A 17,029-nucleotide genomic window follows, 5' to 3' on the forward strand; every position below is an offset into this window, starting at 1 on the left:
GTTCTATGTACAACCTGATTCCAGCTGTGGACGCTTGTCTACGGTGTGAAAAATAGAGGTCCCATTGGTAGCTCAGGGGAGAGAAACGCTGCTTTATTCTCAAGTGGTGCCTAGGAATTTTGTGGGGATGATATAAAGCAGAAATTCTAACAAATAGTTACAGTACCTTTAAAGTCTTCTGAGGATAAGCTGCATTGTGGCACCATCTTCCTAAGCAATGATTAGTCTCCGAAAGACAAAAAAAATTCCTAGTTGCTTGCAAGCATTTCCAATGGAATAGTCACGTGATGTCACTTTGGCGTCAAGGAAGCGTAGAAGGGCAGCACAGTAATGTGGCAGATAGCGCAATACTTCAAAGCTATACGGGTTAGTAAGTTGTGGGCAGGTTATGTTGGTGCCAGAGGCACGGCGACAATTGCGGGCTGCCCCCAGCACATCCTCAAACTGTGTCGTTTATTGATGTAAATGACACACTTCACCAAATGCTTCAATGCATACTCGACAAGTAAAACTAATCCCTCAACCCCAAACCTTTTGGAGCAGTTGTTTGCACTCGCAAACTCAGTAACTACTGGCAGTGGGTAAATGGGATACAAGAGAATGCACAAAGAGTTCGTCTAGATTTGACAGGCCAAATGGCCTTCTTGCATGCCATAACAAAACACAAGATCAGAATCCAATGCAGCTCCAACAATATAAAGTCACTTTTGAACTTCAAACTTTCTTACTCTTCCACAATTCATGAGCCTGAAGGCTCCCTCCCAGCATCATCTGAAGGGATCTTGATCTACCAACAGGTTTTTAAAAATATATAATCTACTTATTAATTTATTGGTTGATTGAAAAACAGGGCAAAACAGGCCTTTCCAGCCCCAGGAGCCGCACTGCCCAGCAGCCCCTGGATTTAATCCTAGCCTAATTAGAAACAGGTTTATTATCACCGCATGTGTCGTGAAATTTGTTTACTTAACAGCGGTAGTTCAATGCAATACATAATGTAGAAGATGAAAAAAGATAATAATGATAAATAAATCAATCAATTACAGTATACATACAGTGAATGGATCAAAAACCTGCAAAAAACAGAAACAGTATATATTAAAAAAAAGTGAGGTAGTGTTCATGGGTTCAAAGTCCATTTAGGAATCAGATGGTAGAGGGGAAGAAGCTGTTTCTGAATCGCTGAGTGTGTGCCTTCAGGCTTCTGTATCTCCTACCTGATGGTAACAGTGAGAAGAGGGCTGGAGGTCCTTAATAATGGACGCTAATCACGGGACAATTTACAATGCCTAATTAATCTACCAACTGGTAGGTCTTCAGAATGTGGGAAGAAACCCACATGGTCACAGGGAGAATGTACAAACCTCCCTACAGGCAGTGGCGGGAATTGAACCTGGGCTGCCTGTACTGTAAAACGCTACTACATCACCTCAAACACGGGATTATTTTTTCTAGCCACAGGTATAGCTCTCCTCTATCGGTCTCACGTTTTAGTGGTCAGACTTGTACAACTAGTGCCAGAGTACTTTTTGTTTTGTTAGTTCAAATGTTTGTCCAGATACAGGTGACCCAGCCGGCCTCAAAATGGAATAATACTGAAAATGGGGCTACTGAAAGAAGGATGAGGTGATTGGGATGAAAGGATTCCCAGCATTTCTGGAATGTATCACTGAGGTGCAGATGTCCCAACACTAGAACAGGCTGGGAATAGAGGGTTATAGTAGATTTGTATGTAACCCCCTGGGTCGCCTCAGGTTCGCTCAGCTCATTTCGTCTAGGGGGAGCAGCCTTCGGCCCCGCCAAACTGGGTAATCAGCTGGTGTGGATGCTGTGTGATGTCCCCGCCTCACCCAAAAACAGACAGTACACCATATGCGATTAAATGAGTACAATTTATAAAGGTTACTATAACTAAGTGATTAATAACGATACAGTATATATGAAGAGAAAATTAAAGAAAAGGCGCCAAACTTATCAAAGTCCAAACCACTTCGTGCACAACCGTTGGAGCTCAATTTCTGAAGTCTTCTGGCCACCATTCGATCCCCTCCGAACTCCTCGACTCGCAGCTCAGGACCCTCCGAACTCCTCGGACTCTCCAAACAGCTCAGGACCCTCCGAACTCCTCGGACTCTCCAAACAGCTCAGGACCCTCCGAGTGGTCAACCAAGCACATCTAGCTTCATCCCCCCCCCCCCCCCCTCCTCGGAGAATCTCCCGGCCTCGGACCCCCCTTTGGGGTCCGATCCTCGCCCAGCTTAGAGCATTGCGTCCTCTCTCTCGACCCCCTCGCGCCGATCTGCCCAAAAGCCCGTCAACAAAAGCTTACAGACTCAGAAGAAAGAACATTAATCCCCATTTGGTTTACAAAGGAATACCATTCTCGTTATCAGTAAATTAGCATTCCTGCTAGTTAACAAAAAAGAAGAAACCCTCTTTACATGTAGAAGATTGATATAGTTTTGATCAATATCATGGGCAGCATAGACATCATGGGCCAAAGGTTTGGCTCCTGTGCTATACTATATTTTCAGGGACCATCTCCTGAAATCGACTTCAGCAAAGATTTTGACTCTGAGATCTGCTGATCTCCATGCTGCAATCTCAAAGCAGGGCAGTGCGGCCCTTGTCACCGGCTGTCAAAATAGCCACGGCTAACGCTTTGGATTCCTTGCTCCATCTGAGTGGCGGATGAAGATGAGATGCTTCAGAGGTGGCAGTGAATTGCTGCTTAAGGGAGCTCTCCATCGCAGACATTCACTGTGAACCAAGGAAAGGAAGAGACAACCAAGGAAGAGAAACAGGTACATCAAGAAGGAAAGAAAGAATGCAACTGATATCTCCTTTCTTCCTGCTCCTGTCAGAAACAAATAATTCAAGTAGGGACAGTGATCTTGCCCAAAATTCACCAGCATTAACCCTTCTTACATTCCACGTGGTACTAACGACCTCATTATCAGACTGTTCTTTCTCTAGTAGTCACAAAATGGCATCAGGAAATGCAGTTTATGCAAAATTATGTATTAAATCATATTACTCAACAAACATACCAACTATCCTGTGCTTTGTCCTTTTACTTTTGGCTCTCCTGGAGCTTCTGGGATCTGCTTTGCTTGTGCCTGCACGGGATGCTGGAGGTCTGTCCAGGTACAAGCTGGCTCTAGATCTGAGCACGACTGAGTCGCAACGCCACCCAGAGTTCTGGCAGAGGAAGAGGAAGTGGAAAGAGAAGGCAGGTGGGAGAGTTTGCACAAAGCCCTGCGTGTCTCTGCTAATTTTTGGCTGGGTTTTGTGGTGCAGCAGCGTTTGGGTGTGTGCACACACTGACCTGTTAATAGGAGTGTAGGAGCTGGGTTAATATCTCAGTTCAAAAACTCTTCATTGGCTTATGCCGACTCTAATGAAGACTTGTTGATACGATGGCTTTTCTTTCCAAGATGCTGCCTGACTGCTGAACACCTCCAGTATTTGTTCCAAAATTTCCAACATCTCCAGTTCGTTTACTTTTATTTTTAACCTTCTCTGTTGCCTGACTTCAAAATCCTCAGCAGGAGTGTGCAACTTTGAGCAGGTTCTTGTGTGAATCTCTACCTTGCCCAGGACCTTGTTTTCATGCCACCAGGCGAAAACAATCTCCTGTCCTTGACGTCTGACATATACAGGTCAGAAATTCGGCTCTGCTTCTTCATTAACCTTCTCCTCTTCTGAACAGCTTGGATATCTGATGTGAAAGAGCCTCAGGGACTTGCATGGGCTGAGGAGAGGAAGAAAGGAGCCTGCTTACACCAATTGGAACCTCTCACCAAGAGACCAGGGCACGAGCACGAAAGGAAGATCAGACCCATCGATTGCAGCCTGTGTGGAAAGGCTCAGTGAAGTCCCAGTGGGGTTATCCCTTTCCTGCGAGTTTAAACATGTTTGTCCAATTCTTGAGCAGCCTGCTGTTACGCACCATTATCTCCTAGCATGAAAAAGGATAGCACCAATGAATGCTGCACATCAGGTGGCATGAGCTCAGAGTTAAGAGTCTGAGGTTTGCAATTGTGCTGTATACAAAAGGATTAATTAAATCCGTATATAAAGCTGGGTAATAGTAGTTAGTGGTAGGCAAGTGAAGTTAGCGATTGTAGTTCATCAAGCAGATGTGGCCACAGTACTTGTCTGATATAGGATAAGGTACTAATGGAAGCAGTTACTAACCTTGACAATTTATATGAAGTTTCCATCTTCTTTTAGGCATTCTCCCTACACTTGCTGGAGAATAGCCTTCATTTGCTATTTTCTCAGCTCCTGTCTAGAGGTCAATCTAATGTTCGTTGCAGATACCACACCACCACCGGTCAGTGTTTGTGCATTCAGCAACTGCTTGAAGAACCTCCACCGTGACACATTTCTTAAAAGAGCAATTCCAACCACTTTTTGGAGCTCAGAGCTATCTCCCATTCGAGATATCCAGCGATGTCTTTAAGGAGCAATAGATCACTCATCACACCAGGTCCACCCATGACCAGCTCACATCTGAAAATGTGGCGAATTGCTAGGCAACCAATGTTCCTTGCAATGACCAATGTTTGCAAAAATCTTGTGCTGTGCAGTTTTTTGGCCCAGCGACAGTAACATTTCTTCAATAAAAACAGTATAAATAAGCCAGTTCTAAAATCTGCAGACAAGTCATCGCAAACTCCTCGTTGTCAACACCGCCCGCATCTGAAACCGGAAAAGGAAATCTTATCGTGTATGACCGTGAAATATACTTAACATGCCAGCGAGGTAGAGGGTGACAACCCTTTGTGCACAATTTAAATTCCTGTGTGTGCTAGTAGCAAAAGATGTGTGCACATGTGCACACTTTAAAGGGAACATTGCCAGCAAGCCCCAATTTAATCCAAGCCTAATCACCGGACAATTTACAGTGACTAATTAACCTTCCAACAGGTATGTCTTTGGACTGTGGAAAGAAACTGGAGCACCCGGAGGAAACCCACGCAGTCACAGGGGGAACATACAAACTCCATACAGGCAGCAGTGAGAATCGAACCCAGGTCTCCTGTTCTGTAAAGTGATGTACCAACCATCATGTTGTTTGATTCTCGGATCATTAAAAAGAACTGCAACTGAACTAAAATATACAGTGATATGTTAATCAATGCAAATTTATTTTGATATTTCTAGTTGCTGAACAGTTTCTTTAACAACTTGGCTTCCAAAAATGCTTTCAATAAATTTAAATGTGAGAACAGCTATTTTGTTTTCAAAGTTAACGTGGAGAATAAAGACAAACACTTCAGCAAAAATTTATTTTCATGACAGACCCAAGCACAATTCCACTCCAAGTTCATAGTAAATTTATTATTAAAGTACATATATGTCCTTGGGACAAAAATTGTGCTTTGAAATCTGTTGGCGTTGATTCTGCATGGACAAAGCACGATGCCTCACCCGTGTGCCACTTATGGCATAAACCCAAAGGAGGTGTAAGGTGCTCCTTCCCTCTGCTAGCTTACAGGTCACGCTTAAAGTGTAGCACCTGTTAAGCACCCCCAGTCAGTCACATGAGCCATGGGAGCAGGTGGTGGATGGTCGTATGAGCAGCTGATGCAGATCACAAGTCCTGGTTATGCGACCACTGACGCCAGGCAGGCAATCTCTGAAGAGTATTAATAATGGCTGGGGTCACCTGTCTCATCGACACTGGCTAGAAGGAGGCAATGGCAAAACACTTCTGCAGAAAAATTTGCTGAGAACGATCATAGAAGTGGGACCATGATCACCCACGTCACAAGACATGGCGCATAATGATGATGACGACTTATATGCTACCCCGAGACTCATTTTCTTGTAGGCATTCACAGTAGATACAAAGAAACACAATGGAATCCGTGAAGAACTACACACAACCAATGTGCAAAAGATGATAAACTGTGCAAATACAAAAAGATAAACAAAATAACAACAATAATAATAATAATAATAATACACAACAATATCTATGTAAATCCCCAGAAAGCCACAATACTAAGCACCACTAGAATAGTGCGAAAGTTCCTAGCGATTGAGAAACCAGCGTGCGTGGCTGTGCCTGTACCTCAGGTTTTACCAGCTTGATCTGAGAACAAAAAATTCTAAAATAAAAATATTAATAATAATAAATAATATTGAGAACATGAGTTGGACTCATTGGAAGTGAGTCCGTAGATTGTAGAATCAGTTCAGAGTGAAGTTACCCTCTCTCTGTCAGTAGCCTCTGTCTGAAGGGTGCCAAGCAAAGTGGTGGAAACAGAGATTGATCCGATTTCTAAATATAAAATCTTCACATCATATTTACGTGAAACGCTAGATGGCTAAATTAGTGAATCTAAGTGATTCTGTATCATCTGCACTTTCATGTATCATTTCGCGCACGCGCGCGCGTGTGTGTGTGTGACGACTAATAAAAGAAGAAACATCGTTCTGGATTTAAATGATTAAGCAACTTCCCGGAGGAATACCATTACATCAAAAACTCCTTCATATCACTGAAACATTAATTGTATTCCAAAGTAGCATTTTTCTACATCCCTGGACACACACTGCCGCTTCTTTCTGCTAAACTACTTGCCATACATCTCAGATTTCAAAAAAAAAATAGCCTAGAATGGAAGTTATTACTGTTGTACACTTAAAGCCTCAGCATCTTAATTTGTTTATTTTCTTTATGGCTCGTGGTAAAACTCCCACTGCATAAATATCTCTCTCTCTGTCTTGAAAAATAACCAACTGGTTAATGTGTTTGAAATGGGAGATTTCAATGCTGGATACACACGCCAGCCCTTTCTGTACATTAGACATGCTGTTTCAAATAATGAATTGCATGTTATATTAATTAGGTTTTGATTTACTTTACATTTGAAGTTATTTTGATTTGTAAGTGCTTTCCTCTAGAACTGATGTACTACAAATGCCTGTTGGGCAGGAAGATAGTCAAAGAACATACTGGATGGAAATAGTAACGTTACAAAAAGTGTTTGTATGAGCAACTGTCACTATAAAGGGTGAATGTGTCCATTATCTACAATAATTAAAATAATAAATAACATAATAACAGTAGACTATTCAGCCTCTCTAGCTACTGATCCAACCATTCAATAAGATCATGCCTGATCCAATTAACCTTGCATATATTTAATAGCTTTGCCTCCACAGCATTCTGGGATTGTGAATTTCAGAAATTCGCAACCTCAGAAAAAATTCCTCCATATAAGACCATAAGATATAGGAGCAGAAATAAGCCATCTGGCCCAACGTGTCTGCTACGCTATTTCATTGTGGCTGATCTAATTTTCTTCTCATACCCAATCCCCTGTTTTCTCCCCATATCCCTTCATGCCCTGACCGGACCAATCAAGAATCTATCAACCTCTGCCTTAAATATACATAAAGACTTGGCCTCCACAGATGCCTGCCTGTGATAAAGAATTCCACAGATTTATCACCATCTGGTTAAAGAAATTCCTCCTTATCACCATTCTAAAATGATGCCTCTCTATTCTGAGGCTGTGTGCTCTGATCTTAGACTCCCCCACCATAGGAAACATCCTCTCCACATCCACTCTATCATCCTTTCACCATTCAATAGGCTTCAATTAGGTCACCCCCCATTCTTCTGAATTCTAGTGAATACAGAGCCATCAAACGCTCTTCATACGACAAGCCATTCAACCCTGGAATAATTTTCATGAACCTCCTTTGAACTCTCTTCAATTTCAGCACATCATTTCTAAGATAAGAGGCCCAAAACAGTTCACAATACTCCAAGTGAGGCCTCACCAGTGCTTTATAAAGTCTCAACATAACATTCTTGCTTTTATATTCTAGTCCCCTTGAAATGAATGCTAACATCACATTTGCCTTCCTCAACACACATTAACCTTTAGGAAATCCTACACAAGGACACCCAAGTCCTTTTGTGCCTCAGTTTTTTTGTATTTACTCTCCATTTAGAAAATAGTCAACCCTTTAATTTCTTCCACCGAAGTGTATGACCATATACTTCCCCACCTACCACTTCTTTGCCCATTCTCCTAATCTGACTGTTCTCCTGTAGCCTCCCTATTTCCACAAACCAGACTGCACGCCACCTATCTCCATATCACCTGCAAACTTTGCAGCAAAGCCATCAATTCCATCCCCAAATCACTGACATATAATGTTAAAAGAATTGGTCCCAACATTGATCCCCATGGTCACTGGCAGCCAACCAGAAAAGGCTTCCTTTATTCCCAGTCTTTGCCTCCTGCCGATCAGCCACTGCTTTATCCATGCTAGAATCATTCTGTAATACCATGGGCTTGTAGCTTGTTAAGCAGCCTCAAATCCAAGAACACAACATCAATTGATTCTCCTTTGCCTATCCTGTTTGTTATTTCTTCAAAGAATTCCAAAAGATCTTCCTTGAGATTTTCCTCATTTTCCTTCATTTATCATCTGCCTCCAAGTGCCCTGAGACTCATCCTTTATAATTGACTCCATCATCATCTTAAGCACTGAGGTCAGACTAACAGGCCTATAGTTTCCTTTCTTCTGGAACCATTCCAGAATATAGTGATTCTTGAAAGGTCATTACTAATGCCTCCACAATCTCTTCAGCCACCTCTTTCAGAACCTTGGGGTGTACACCATCTGGCCCAGGTGACTTATCTACCTTCAGACCTTTCAGTTTCCCAAGAACTTTCTCTCTACTAGTTCCTTAACTCTAACCACAATGATTCTCCCTCTTGGAATCCAGCATCAACCTGATTTTCCCAATCTAACTGCATTTTGAAATACCATATAACCATCTAACAATTACAGCATGGAAACAGGCCATCTTGGCCCTTCTGGTCCATACTCTCACATGACTAATACCCCATGACTATTGTAACATCGCCCTTTTGGCATGCATTTTCTATCTCCCATTGTAACTTCACACACTTCATGACCCCTGCCACCTGGAGCTTCCACAAAGAAGACTGATGTAAAATACTTCTTCAGTTCATCTACTATTTCATTGTCCCCCATTACTACCTATTCAACATTGTTTTCCAGCCGTCCAATATCCACTCTTGCCTCTCTTTTACACTTTAGGTATTTGAAGAAACTTTTGGTATCCTCTTTAATATTATTAGCTAGCTTTCTTTTGTATTCTAACTTTACCTTCTTAATGAATTCTTTAGTTGCCTTCTGTTGGCTTTAAAAAGCTTCCCATTTCCCCAACCTCCCACTAATTTTTGCTCCATTCTATGCCCTCTGTTTGGCTTTTAAATTGGCTTTGACTTCTCTTGTTAGCCACGATTGTGCCATCTGCCTTGAGAAATCTTCTTTCTCTTTGGTACGTATATATCCTGTGCCTTCTGAATCGCTTCCAGAAATTCCAGCATTGCTGCTCTGCTGTTATTCCTGCCAGTGTTCTTTCCCAAGCAATTCTGGCCAAACCCCTCTCATGCCTTTACTCCACCATAGTACTGATCCATCTAACTCTAGCTTCTCCTTCTCAAATTTCAGGGTGAATTTGTTCATATTATGATCACTCTCCCCAGGGGGTTCTTTTACCTTAAGCTCTTTAATCAATTCTGGTTCATTACACACCACCCAGTCCAGAATAGTTGATCCCCTAGTGGGCTCAACCATGAGCTGTTATAAAAAGTCATTTTGTAGGCACTCTAGAAATTCCCCCTCCTGGAATCCAGCACCATCCTAAGTTTCCCAATCTACCTGCATTTTGAAATACCCCGTGACTATTGTAACATTGTCCTTTTGGCATGCATTCTCTATCCCGTTGTAATTTGTAGACCAAATCCTTACTACTGTTTTGGGGTCTGTATACAACTTCCATCAGTGTCCTTTTACCCTTGCAGTTCTTTAGCTCTACCACAATGATTCAACACCCTCCGACCCTACGTCACCTCTAATGATTTGATTTCATTGTTTACCTACAGAAACAATGCCTCCCCCTCGGCCTTCTTGCCTGTCCTTTCAATACAATGTATTGTACATTGGACAATAACCTCCCAGATATAATCTTCTTTCAGTCATGATTCAGTGATGTCTATATCATACATGGTCAGACCCCACTTGGAGTACTGTATTCAGTTCCGGTTGCCTCACTACAAGAAGGATGTGGAAACCATAGAAAGGATGCAGAGATTTACAAGGATGTTGCCTGGATTGGCGAGCATGCCTTATGAGAATAGGTTGAGTGAACTCAGCCTTATTTACTTGGAGCGGCAGAGGATGAGAGGTGACCTGATAGAGGTGTACAGGATGATGAGAGGCATTGATCATGTGGATAGACAGAGGCTTTTTTCCAGGGCTGAAATGGCTAGCACAAGAGGGCAGTTTTAAGGTGCTTGGAAGCAGGTACAGAGGAGATGTCAGGGGTAAGTTATTTTTAAAACAGAGAGTGGTGAGTGTGTGGAATGGGCTGCTGACAATGGTGGTGGAGACAGATACAATAGGGTCATTTAAGAGACTCCTGGACAGGTATTTGGAGCTCAGAAAAATAGGGGGCTACGGGTAACCATAGGTAATTTCTCAGGAAAGGACACGTTCGGCACAATTTAGCGGGCCGAAGGGCCTATATTGTGCTGTAGGTTTTCTATGTTTCTATACATACCAATCTGCAACTGTGCTACAAGTTCACCTACCTTATTCCATACAGTGTGTGCATTCAAATATAATATCTTCAATCGCCTATTCACCCTTCACCTGTGTTTACATCAACACGGAATGGTGTAAGAACTCTCTGCTGGTTTCCAGACGCTGCTCATCGCTAGTGGAGTTTGTGGCTGTTAGATGCAGACCATTTTATTTACCACGGGAATTCACCTCTGTCCTTATACCCAGTGTCTACATTCCCCCAGCGCTAATGCTAAGGAAGTGCTCTGTGAACTGTACGGGGCTATTAGCGAACTGCAGAACACACACCCTGATGGCCTGTTTATTGTCGCCGGTGATTTGAACCACTCAAACCTTAAGTCAGTGCTCCCCAAATTCCATCAGTATGTGGACTTTGCAAAGAGGGGGGAGAACGCATTGGACCTGGTTGACACAAATATCCCTGACGTGTACCGGGCAGAGCCCCGCCCCCACCTTGGATACTCAGACCACATCTCTGTTACGCTAATCCCAGCAGACAGAACGCTCGCCAGGCACTCCAGACCAGTTCTGAAGCTGGTGAAAACCTGGCCAGCAGGAGCCATCTCTGCTCTTCAAGACTGCTTTAAGCACACTGACTGGCACGCGTTCAGGGAGGCTGCAACCGATGGCGACTCTACCAAATTAGAGGAGTACACAGCATCAGTGATCAGCTACATCAGCAAGTGTATCGATGATGTTACTCTGTCCAAGACCATCACTGTACGTGCCAACCAGAAGCCATGGATGACTGCAGAGGTGCATGCGCTGCTGAGGTCCCGCGACTCCGTCTTCAGAGCAGGTGACAAGGCAGCTTTAACAACAGCGAGGGTCAAACTGTCCCGAGCCATCAGAGGGGCAAAGCGTGCACACGCCCAGCGAATCCACAGTTACGTTCAGGACAGCGGTGACACACAGCGCATGTGGAAGGGCATCCAGGACATCACCAATTACAAGACAACATCACTTGACTGTGCAAGTGATGCCTCCCTCCCAAATGTGCTGAATAACTTCTACCCCTGGTTTGAGGCGGAAAATGACGTGGTGGCGAGGAAGTCCACCCCTCCTGCGAATGACCAGGTGCTGTGCCGACGTGGCTGACGTGAGAAGAACCCTGTGCAGGGTCAACCCATGGAAGGCTGCTGGACCAGACAACATCCCTGGTAGAGTGCTCAGAGGATGTGCAGACCAGCTAGCAGATGTTCTCACTGACATCTTCAAAATCTCCCTGAGACCGCCACCATCATCCCCATGCCGAAGAAGTCTTCAGTGTCCTGCCTCAATGACTACCGTCCCATTGCACTCACATTCATCATCATGAAGTGTTTCGAGAGGCTCGTCATGAGGCATATCAAGACCCTGCTGCCCCCCCTACTGGACCCCCTGCAGTTTGCATACCGTCCCAACCACTCAACAGATGACGCTATTGCCACCACCCTCCTCCTGGTCCTAAACCCACCTGGACCAAAAAAGACATTTACGTTCGGATGCTGTTCATAGACTTCAGTTCAGCATTCAACACAATCATCCTTCAGAAACTGATTGGAAAGCTGAGTCTATTGGGCCTGAACACCTCCCTCTGCAACTCGATCCTAGACTTCCTGACTGGGAGATCTCAGTCAGTCCGGATCGGGAGCAGCATCTCCAACACCATCACACTGAGCACGGGGGCTCCCCAGGGCTATGTGCTCAGTCCACTGCTGTTCACTCTGTTGACCCACGACTGTGCTGCAACACACAGCTCAAACCACATCATCAAGTTCGCCAATGACACCACCGTGGTGGGTCTCATCAGCAAGAATGAGGAGTCAGCTTACAGAGAGGAGGTGCAGCGGCTAACGGACTGGTGCAGAGTCAACAACCCGTCTCTGAGTGTGAGCAAAACAAAAGAGATGGTTGTTGACTTCAGGAGGGCACGGAGCAACCACTCCCCACTGAACATCGACGGCTCCTCGGTAGATATCGTAAAGAGAACCAAATTTCCTGGTGTTCACCTGACAGAAAATCTCACCTGGTCCCTCAACATCAGCTCCATAGCAAAGAAAGCCCAGCAGCATCGCTACTTTTTGTGAAGGCTGAGGAAAGTCCATCTCCCACCACCCCCCCATCCTCATCACATTCTACAGGGGTTGTATTGAGAGCATCCTGAGCTGCATCACTGCCTGGTTCGGAAATTGCACCATCTCAGATCGCAAGACCCTGCAGCGGATAGTGAGGTCAGCTGAGAAGATCATCAGGGTCTCTCTTCCTGCCATCATGGACATTTACACTACACGCTGCATCCGCAAAGGAAACAGCATTATGAAGGACCCCATGCACCCCTCATACAATCTCTTCTCCCTCCTGCCATCTGGGAAAAGGCTCCAAAGCATTCGGGCTCTCACGACCAGACTATGTAACAGTTTCTTCCCCCAAGCTATCAGACTCCTCAATACCCGAAGCCTGGACTGACACCTTGCCCTACTGCCCTGTTTATTATTTATTGTAATGCCTGCACTGTTTTTGTGCACTTTATGCAGTCCAGTGTAGGTCTGTAGTCTAGTGTAGCTTTCTCCGTGTTTTTTTTTATTACATAGTTTAGTCTAGTTTTTGTACTGTGTCATGTAACACCACGGTCCTGAAAAACATTGTCTCATTTTTATTATGTACTGTACCAGCAGTTATGGTCGAAATGACAATAAAAGTTGACTTGACTTAACTTGATTTTGTCCGCCTTTCACGTTGCAACTCATCCTGTTGACTGCACTGTCAACAGCCTCTCCTCACTACACATTGTCCCTGTTTGCAAACCAGCTACCTCATCTTCATCCGCCTTCTCTACGACACCTTGCACGAAACACACGAAGCTCTTTTGATGTAGAAATATATGCTCTTTTCTCGCTGCTGCCATCAGGTAGAAGGTAAAAGAGCCTCAGGACTCACACCACAAAGTTCAACCCCTCAACCGTCAGGCTCTTGAACAAAAGGGGATAACTGCACTCATTCTAATTCTGGTGTTCCCACAACCACCACTTTTCACTGGTCTCACTTTCTAAAGACTGTTTTGTTATTACATGCTCATTATTTATTGCTATTGATTTATATTTGCATTTGCACAGTTTGTAGTCCATTGATCAGGCTTATAGTTATGATTCTATAGATTTGCGAAGTATGCCCGCAGAAAAAGAATCTCCGGGCTGTATGTAGTGACGTGCATGTACTCTGATAATAAATCTTACTTTGAACTCAGGGCACTAGTCACACCTTGCTCAACCTTTTGATTTCTAACTTTGTCTGAAGTCTTACCAGCAGCTGTCTCCACAATCTCTCCACCAACTATCCTGGCACTCTGGCTCCCATCCCCCTGCAACTCCTTGTCACCTTCTTCAACAGATGATCCCCTTGTTCTGAAAGAATGCTCCTTTTTCCAGGTTTCCCTCCAGGAAAAACAGTCTCTCAGTATTCACCCTTTCAACCCACCTGTTTCTACGAGATTCTCTTCCATGGTTCTGTAATCCAATGAATAACCTCCTCAACCTTTCTCCAATCTGTACATCAACGTTTTATCTCAGGAATTAGTCACCCAGTGAACTTTTTCTGCACAGCCTCCTATGCTAGTGCATCTTTCATTTAATATTAAACCAAAACTCCACATAGTACAGTTTGGTGCAGGAGGGGTGACTTGATAGAGATGATAAGGGGCATAGTTCGATAGATGATTTTCAGGCGATTGGAGGAGAGAAGAAGGGGCTCATCAGAGGCACTTTTTTCTTTTACAGAGTGGTGGGAACGTGGAACACTAGCCAGGGCTGGTGGTAGAAGCAGACACATTAGGAATATTTCTGAGACTCTAAGATCTGCACACAGATGAATGAAAAGTGGAGAGCTACGTGGGAGGGAAACACAAGATTGATTTTGAAGTAGGTTAAAGGGTTGACAGGTTGGCAGAACATTGTGGACCATAGGGCCCATACAGCTTTGTTCTAAGTACCCAAGATGCAGTTGCACTAGGCCCTGTAAATTTGCATCAAAATTTCTCCACTTTTATTTTTCATACTTCTTGTAATAAAACCAACACTCCATTAGCTTTTCCTTCTTATTTGCTGTCTCTTTTTGAGTTTCAGGTATTGGAAACAAACCCGATTTCTAATTCCAAGGGAATTTAAAATCTAACCTTGCAATGTTTACAGATGCAGGCAGCACTCGGATGTGGGGGGCAAAACAGCGAATCAGGGGCAGCACATTAGCATTGCAGTTAATGCCGGTGCTTTCCAGCAGCAATTACCATCATGCACTGCCACCTATGTGGGTTTCCTCCAGGTGCTCTGGGTTCCTCCCATGCCACAGAGACACATGGTTACGGTTAGTGAGTTGGTGCTGGGAACGTGGCGTCACCTGCACCATCCTCACTGATTTGACCCAAACAACACTTTTCTCTGCATGTTTCAATGTACGCGTGATAAATAAAGCTAATCTTCAACTGTTTCCACCATTTCCTGTTTTTAGGAGACGTTTTGATGTCCTAGGGACAAATATCTTTCTTCTTATTCAAGTTGAGATGGATAGTAAACAAGAGGGTGAACTTTCAAAGCAGAGAATGCAGAGTTGAGGTTGCAATCAATCAGGCATAATCTTGTTAAATGGTGGAGCTGATTTGAGCCAGGTAACCCACTTCTCTTACCGCTAATTCATTTATCTGCATGCTTGTACATTTCCATATGTTGGAAACCACTCACTTTTTAAATTAATATTTCTTATATAAGATCTGTACATTTTAACAAACTCATGTATTTTTCACACTCACTGGCAGAAAACGGTATAGCAGCTAAACTAACGATTTATCACCTTTCTCATTTTTCATTGGCTAAGTATTAGCATGTTACCCGCGTGATTTAATTGTTTTAGTTATGTAGACTAATAACTAATTCATCACTATCTAAGGAATTTTCTTTATCTTATCTATAAAAGTGATATATTTTTCAGAAGTCTTTATTCCTTTGAATTACACCCTTTAGCATCAATTCCCCTGTTAGCATTGTTTCTCAGTTGTTTATTTAGTTTACTTAGTATTTGTACGCTCGTTTGTACTTGAAAATAAACAGAAAGTTTGGAGTTAAGTTTGCTCACTATTTATGACTTCCGGAAGAACCCCAAAGATCAGAAATTAAACAGAGATCTCACACATGTTTGAATGCTCAGTTCTTTGATACCCTCTATTCACAGTACCAAGATGTTCTTTCACTTGATAATATCGTAAGAAATCGGGTTCTCAATGAAGATGAAAATCACATGATAATAGTCAACAGTTGTCTGACAATTTTAGGGATTGAGCTTGAGGGGCAGATGCCTGTAAGAAGTTTGTATGTCCTCCCTGCGACTGTGTGGGTTTCCTCCCACAGGCCAAAGACATACCAGTTGGTAGGTTAATGGGTCATTGTAAATTGTCCTATGATTAGGTGAGAGTTAAATCAGGGGTTGCTAGGTGACACGGCTCAAAGGGCCTGTTACACACTGTATCTCAATAAAGTGATGGAGAGCATTTTTAACATGGAAACAAAATATTGAAGTTAAACAGAAACAAAATGTCAGACGAAGGAAATAGTGGAAGGCCGAGAAAGGTCAGACAGAGTAGAGGAGGCATTCAGGTAAAAAACCCCAAATTACAGGAACTGAACGCTGGCGGGACTCAGCAGGTCAGGCAGCATTTAGGGAAATTAACGAACAGTTGACATTTCGGGCCGAGACCCATCTGCATGACTGAAGGGGAAGGGGGATGACGCTAGTATAAAAATGTGAGGGGAGGGGAAGGAGGATAGCTGGAAGGTGGGTGTGAAAAGCAAAGGGCTGGAGAAGGATTCTGATGGGAGTGTGGAGCATGGGAGAAAGGGAAGAAGAAGGGGCACCAGGGGCAGGTTAAAGACAGGTGAGAAGACACCAGACACCAGAGTAGGGAAGGGAGAGGGAAGAACTTGAAGTTGAAATCAACGTTCATGCCATCAGATTGAATCTACCTAAATGGAATATGAGGTGTTGCTCCTCCACCTTGAGAGTGACTTCATCATAGCAAAAGAGGAGGCCATGGAGCAACATGTCAGAATAGGAATGGGGACCGGAGTTAAAACGTTTGGCCACTGGGAAATTCTGCTTTTGGAGGATGGAGCGGAGGTACTCGACAAAGCGGTCCCCAAACTTACGTTTGGGTCTCACCAATGTAGAGGAGGCCACATCGGGAGCACCGGATACAATAGACAACTACAACAAATTCGCAGATGAAGCACTTGCGTCCTACTAACCCCCGTACACCTTTGGAATGAAGAACCCGGAGGAAGCCCATGTAGTCACAGGGAGAATGTACAAACTCCTCACAGGTAGCTGGGGGAATCGAACCCATGTTGCTGGC

At 43.8% G+C, this 17,029-nt stretch overlaps 1 protein-coding gene across 10 annotated transcripts in view; it reads right to left on the bottom strand.

Annotated features, from left to right (window-relative positions):
- Positions 1 to 17,029, bottom strand: part of cux2b (cut-like homeobox 2b) — a 362,613-nt gene that overhangs the window by 43,298 nt on the left and 302,286 nt on the right. The window lies entirely within an intron of this gene.

This window comes from Hypanus sabinus, chromosome 13 (assembly GCF_030144855.1).
Source record: "Hypanus sabinus isolate sHypSab1 chromosome 13, sHypSab1.hap1, whole genome shotgun sequence".
Lineage (NCBI taxonomy): Eukaryota > Metazoa > Chordata > Chondrichthyes > Myliobatiformes > Dasyatidae > Hypanus > Hypanus sabinus.